The sequence below is a fragment of the Cygnus olor genome, chromosome 1, assembly GCF_009769625.2.
Source record: "Cygnus olor isolate bCygOlo1 chromosome 1, bCygOlo1.pri.v2, whole genome shotgun sequence".
Classification (NCBI taxonomy): domain Eukaryota; kingdom Metazoa; phylum Chordata; class Aves; order Anseriformes; family Anatidae; genus Cygnus; species Cygnus olor.
The window spans coordinates 116,549,840-116,556,854 of NC_049169.1; positions in this window are offsets into that span (position 1 = coordinate 116,549,840).

Here is a 7,015-nt window from a genome sequence, read left to right on the forward strand (position 1 = left end):
GAGCTGCTCATTAGCAGCAGTAATCAGTTCGGCAGGTAGCATGGGTCACCGCTCTGCCTCTTGATGCATTGCTCATTAACAGAGAAGGACGGAGGAGAGCTGAGACCTTTTGTCTTCAAAGCATTGCTACAGATTGAACATCTTCCTGAATCTGAATTCAAATGCTGCTCTTCAGAGCTTACTGTGCAAAACTGTTTTTGGTCAGCATTATGGGCTTACTAAAGACAAATGCTTGGGAATCTAGTGCTTTGGGTAGACTTTTTTTTTTTAGCTGAATATTACACGGGGCATGGGATGTGTAAGCATGCTCACATGAGTATGTGAAAGAGTTTGATAGAGATTGAAGAAGCTTTTATGACCCAAAGAAGAGGATGCTGGCTAGAAGGGATTTAGTCTGGCTTGCAGGAAAACTTGATTTCTTTGGGAGAGCAGGGCTTTGTGTGGTTTTGTTAACAAACTGACAGCAAATTCATGAGATGCTGTTCTCTGTTTCTTCTCACAACTGGAGTAACCTGAGTGCCTCAGTCAAAACTAATGATAAAAAAAGACTAGGAAGACAGATCAATCCAAAAGCCTAGTAGTGCTCTGCTTTGCTCAGTGATGAAAACCCAAGCCTTTCCTCTTATGTCCATTAAATAAATGATTTAGAGACAATGATATATCCCTCTTATGGGGAAAAGAGGGTCTTGAAGTTTTCAGTAGGGGCTATTCAGCTGAGGATGGGGGCTACCATTAACTGATTGTGGGTTCAACTGGAGCAAAGGCTAACATTAAAAAAATATTTATTTATATTTTCAATCAAAGACTGCCCCCTCCCTCACAGTTTTGTAGGTTGTGTTTCAACCTGCTCTGAACTTTTATTGTGAGAACATAGGCAGAGCTTGGTGTGTGTGCCTGCAGGAAGAAGGGAATCCAGACGTTACTGAAAATTTTCTCATGTTATAAGGAATTAACTGGACCTAAATACCCAATGGAGCTGCCATAAAATTGGTTTAAACTGAAGCTTTACCTGGGTGAGACTGTTTTTTACCCCAGGCACTTTGAAACGAGAGGATTAAAGTAAAAGCTTTTGTTGCAGAGCTGTATATAAAATGAAAAGTACTCTCATAACATGTTTCACATCACATCACCTACTTCAGAACATTCACATAGGCTTTCTGCTTTTCTGGTAGTAGCCCTCGATTACCTTCTTCTGGATCCACAGAGGCAGCAGATGCAATGAATGAGGGACCTCAGCCAGCTTCTGCCAGCATCCCTCCTGCATCCCTCCTGCACCGTGCAGTGACCAGCTCTGCATCCGCTAGTGTGGCCCTGTCTCTCTGGTTAATCTGAAAACAGTGTTCTTTTTATATCCTCGACTTCCACAGTCTTGAGAGAGGCCTGCCAACCACAAGGGTTTTGTTCACCTGCCAGAAACCACATGTAACTGCCAAGCTGCTCACAATGAGCTCCACAGACGCCACTCTCCAGCGGTATCTCGGTCACAGTTGCAGAGGCAGCGCTACAAAACCCGAAAGCTTTTGCAACAGGACAGTCTGCTTAGCTTTGAAACGTCTTTTTCTGTGACCTCCGGTGGTATTTTAATAACACGTATTCTATTCAGAGTGCTCAAACTTTTTTTTTTTTTAATTTTTTATTTTTAAAAGCCCAGCCCGTACATTGGCAAATCATAATGATGCAGAAAACCACAGATGACTGCTAACTGGGAAACAAGCCTCATCTGGGCTGCTTCTGTCTGTGCCCCTGTTCTGCCAGATACACCCCTCTCCATTTCTCTTCCCCAGCAGCCACTGAAGTTGCCAAAGCCATGGTGCCGAATGCTGTGCCTAGACCTGCTTTTCTTAATTCCTGAGGAATGGTATTTCCAAAAAGCTCCCTAGGCTTCCCATCGCCTAATCACCTGGGGCTGCCCAGGCTTCCCGAGGTGGATTTCCACTCATTTCCGCTCATGCTGAGCCCTTGGCCTCCTACGGGACCCCTCTGCAGACCCCTGTGTGCTGGCAGTCCAGCCAGGCAGGGTGAGCAAGCATCATTTGCTCTGCTTCGAGCCTGGCTGTGCGCGCAGCCTGGAGCTTGCAGGCTGTGCTCATCGCTTTGCCACACAGCACAAACCTGATTCACTGATGCTCTTCTTTCTAAGGACTGTTTTTATCTTCTAGGTCCCTACGAATGCCAGAGACAAAGCAGAGGTGCTTTATAGCTTGCTGAAGGCTGAATGGATTTCATTTTCCGTCTGTAAATGAAATATTAGTCCTGTTATGATCTGGCTCGGAAATCTGCCATTGGATTTAACAAGGCCAGCCTGATGATTTATATTTTAATACTGTTGAAGTATTTCAATGTACAAAATGATTTCTTCTTAGGAGGAGAGCTAACTAAACAAAATAAAACAATATTCACCATACAAAGCAAAGTTCCCTACCACCAAAAATACCTTATGATATACACTGATCACTTACAACATCCTTGCTCTTTTAGGCTGGTTAAGGAGATGTGCAAAAGCTGTATTCCTGATGAAGTTCTGTAAGTTTTAAAGTCACTTTTGTAGCTGCTTCTCATATTTCCTAAAAATATACAATGGTGCCCATGTGCAGGTCTCTAGATGTTTCCTGATTCTTGCTGTATTAACAGTTGTATTCATTTTAATGCATTTATCTTACTTATGTGCACATTTCTATGAAATGAAACCAGTAACTCTAAGCATTTTACATAAAACATTATTATTTTCATAAAGAAAATTGTTCTATGGAAAAAGCAAATATTCTCACTACAAAGCAGAGAATGGGTCAGTATGTTTACTGGAAAATACTATCTAGATAATTTAAATATTGAACAAGTTGTCTTTTGTCAAGTCAGGCATGACAAACCAGGTGCTGTGAAAATAATGCAAAGCACGTGAATGTTCTATGCAATGTGCAAAATAATTAAGAAATATATACACTAACTTTCACATATGCTCTAAAATGTGAATTGATCAAATCAGGTGTGCGCATGTTGTTCATTTGGACAGGTGATCTTTTAAATGCACTGTAAGCTGATATCAAGTGTTTTACTCTCTTCTCATCAGTTCAAATTCAACCCTGGCAAGTGATAACCAACACAAAAGGTAACTGTACTTCTCTGATTAAAAAATACGTATCAGGAGAGAGGACTTTTTTTTTAAAGATGGGAAAAATGGAAAATCAAATTACCCTTTCAAAACCATTTCCTGACTTCTGAGTCAACAGCAGCATGTTTTTGTTTTCTAGAGGAGAGAATTTCTCCAGGGACTTGATCACGAACCTCTGCATGAGTGTCAATAGCCACAGCTGCAGGCAAAGGCACAGCTGTGGAGGTGTTCCCACATAACTGGCAGGTTCCAGTGGGCACTGGTCAAAACAATGATCAAGACTGAATGATCAGGTACAGGGATGTTTATACACATAACTGGGAAAACTCTACAAAGTATGAGAATAGGTTATTTTCCGATACCCTTTCCCATTACTAAAATGTATAGCAAGGTGAAATGGAAGCCATATGCATTTCAAATGGCTCCCAGAAATTTCCCACACTGTCATCTGAAATATAAAAATTAAAAAATTGGAGTTCCCTGATAGCAAAAAGCAAACCAAGGGCCTGCTTCACTGGAACTGAAGCTCCAGGAGCTGAGCTTCTTGCATTTTGCCATCAGCAAATAAGGCAGCACGAAAACCACATTTATCAGAATCTCTGTGCCATTCTTCTTTTTAATCTCAGGAAAGAGGTCAAGAAGTGCGTGAGCAGAGGGAGTGAGCCACCCTCATTAGCTCTGCTCGCTCTCATCTGTCTTTGGGGAAGCTCATTGATCTTGCTCTGCAAGGAAGACTGCACAGGTACTGCTCACCAGACGTATCAAGGATGTCATCCTCTACAGTTGTTCTGACACCTTTTCCCAGCATTAAAATCAATGGAGTAGCTGCAGATGAAGATGCTTGGAGAAATTTAAAAGGCAGGAATAAGCAGGGGGGTTACATAATGATTTTAGAGTTGCTACTTTTTGACATGAAACACTGAGCTCAAGGAAACAATTATTTGGTCTCAGAGGTTCCCCTGCTGTGCTCCTTGGTGGGCAGAAGGCAGCAGGCATAAGGTCATTCTCATCAGCGTGCTGCTCAGCAACTGGGGAACCAACCATTAAGTTTAAAATAGCCACAAGTTATTTTCTACACATCTTTTCCCCAGTCTTGGACCCCGCAATGGCTTTCTATAAATGAATGAATTATTCTTTCTGTTCCAAGCAAGCACGCCATGGCTGAGCGCAGGGAGCTGGATAATGCACCCCTTTTATTCACAATATCTCTGACTGCCGGCTTTTGGCTGGCTTCCTGAATATGCTTCCTTGGTCAATAACATCTTGTTATAATAAGCATATGCCACCTATATGTTTCCTGTGACTCCACAACTCTTCCTTACTGTGACTCTTGTGGCCGATAAGTCAGAAATAATTGAAGTTGTCCTTGGCTCTTATTGCCCAGAGGCAGTGCATTTGGAAAGCACTGCTGTCCAATGGCCTTATGGTACAGCACACACTCCTTTTTAAATTATAGACTACTGAATTTGACATTTAAAAATAGAGAGGAAAGAATACATTTTTCTTTCTCCTCACAATGCCTAGTAATTGCTGCCCTTGTAGTGTCCTCCTTCCAGCCCCCCTACCTCTACCCAGCTTGTGTAGGCATTTAGAGTCACAGAATCACAGAATCGTAGACTGGTTTGGGTTGGAAGGGACCTTAAAGCCCATCCGGTTCCACCTCCCTGCCACGGGCAGGGACACCTCCCACCAGACCAGGTTGCCCAAGGCCCCATCCAGCCTGGCCTTGAACACTTCCAGGGATGGGGCATCCACAGCTTCTCTGGGCAACCTGTTCAGTGCCTCACCACCCTCTGAGTAAAGAATTTCTTCCTTATATCTAATCTAAACCTACACTCTTTTAGTTTAAAACTGTTCCCTCTTGTCCTATGATTATCTGCCCAAGTAAAAAGTCACTCTTCATCTTTTTTATAAGCCCCCTTTAAGTACTGAAAGGCTACAATGAGGTCTCCCCAGAGCCTTCTCTTCTTCCGTTTGAGAAGGCCATGTTCATCCTGCATTGTGCTTAAGAATACTCTTCTGAAGAGCCAGACACTTTTCTGTATTTCCCTGTGCTCCCTCAGGTGATGATCATTGATAACTTCTGATTTGTTGCCTTTTCTTTCTTTTCCTTCTATCCTTACTCCTACCCCCTGGTGCACCTCCAGAAAGGTGGAGAGGGCCCAGTGATATGCAATAGCTTTTCTTTGCTGTTCATTCTGTGTTTTTGTGGCAATGTGTTCATGACAAACCAGTCACAGGGAAAGGAAAGGAAGCCAGCCTGTTGGGGAGAACCAGGGAACAAGGAAAAGAACAAAAACAAAGGCTGGGGTCTTGGCTATCCTTGGTTTGTGGGGCAAGTAGGAACCTGCTTTCAGAGAAAGCATGTTTCTGAAGGGAGAAACTGCACAAATGTATGGGAGTACCTACTTGCAAGAGGATGTTGTAGCACTCATTTCACATTAAGAACCTTTTATTTTTAGTGTTTTGGGGGGTCTGGTATGTAGGAGGAGAAGGTTGCTGGTGGCAATCACAGAGCCCCTGCAGAGCGTATTGTGTAAGCTGATAGGATTGTTTTCAGTATCTACACAGTATGATTTTAATAGCTAAGGACAGCATTATGATCATATCATGCAAGCCAGATGGTCCAAACTCAGCCTGCAGTCAGATCTGGTCAACACTACAAGGGGCAAACAATTGATCACCACTGAAGTAACATCTGGGAGGCTTCTGGGGCTCAGTTTGATGCCTGTGGCCAGTCTGTGGGATTCCTCCTTGGGGAGATGGAGAAATAGATGACATTCAAGGCATGGAGAAGAGACCAAGACACTGGAAGGGCACTGACTGGGCACCGACTGGGTAGTCAGGCTGCTCGGATGAAAGATTGGCCATGAAAGATACCCAGTGTAGATGATGGGCATTGCTTGCATTCATTAGAAGGTCAAACAAGCATGGCGTGTTGCAGTCCCTCAGTGAAGACACTCTAATTAGAGCTCCCAAATAGCCGTAACATGATTAAAAATATTGTGTTCAGATAAAAAGTATTTTCTTGGTTCCTTGTCCTTTTGGGACATCCTTCTCTTCCTCCCCACTCACTTGGTTTTATTTTTTTTCTAGATGTGTTGATCTGTCATGGCTTCTCTCTGTAACAAAAGACGAAAGCAAAAGCTGTTATTTTCAGAGTCAGTTAACTGGAGAAAAAAAATTGTTTGTCCCTAATAACTCCTTAGGAAATCTGAAGCGAATATTTGCCTCAGTGAACTGAGTGAGAAGGTCATTAAGTGAGGTATGTTGAGGTGATGGGAAAATGATTTCTCACTTTTTTTTTTTCTTTTAATTTGAGTATGTGCATGAAATACAGACATTCAGAAGGAATGTCTGAGGAAATGGGCTTGGGAAATCTGAGATGGGTACAGGTATATTCAATAATATGTATGTGTGAAATACTTCGTCACTTTAAAAATGTGGTCAGAGGAGACATTTGCCAGAAGAAAATTTATAGAAACAAGGTGTGTGTGTATGGGGGTGGAAGGGTGGGGTGGGGGGAATAGCTGAAGAAAATGCTATTTCTCTGATCCATAAACTGCTGGACTAACTGATAAACTGGGATAATTTAGGCTCTTTTCACTGAGTCCATTAGAGATACGTACCTTTGCAAGAGATGAGAAGCTGGATGTTAACGCAAAAGGAAGAGATTAGAGCCATTGTCACTGCAGCAAAAATGAATCTCCAGAAACATGTCTGTGGGAATAGCTGGAGTACAGAAACCACTGGTGATTTGTTGAACCAAATTAATGTAGATGCTCCATAAGAAAGGATTGTCTTTCATATTTTTATAGTTGAATACATTACTTCATTTCATATGTTTTGTATCCCCTGAGTCACTCTTATTTTTCAAACACACTGTGAAATTCAAAACCCTCCAAA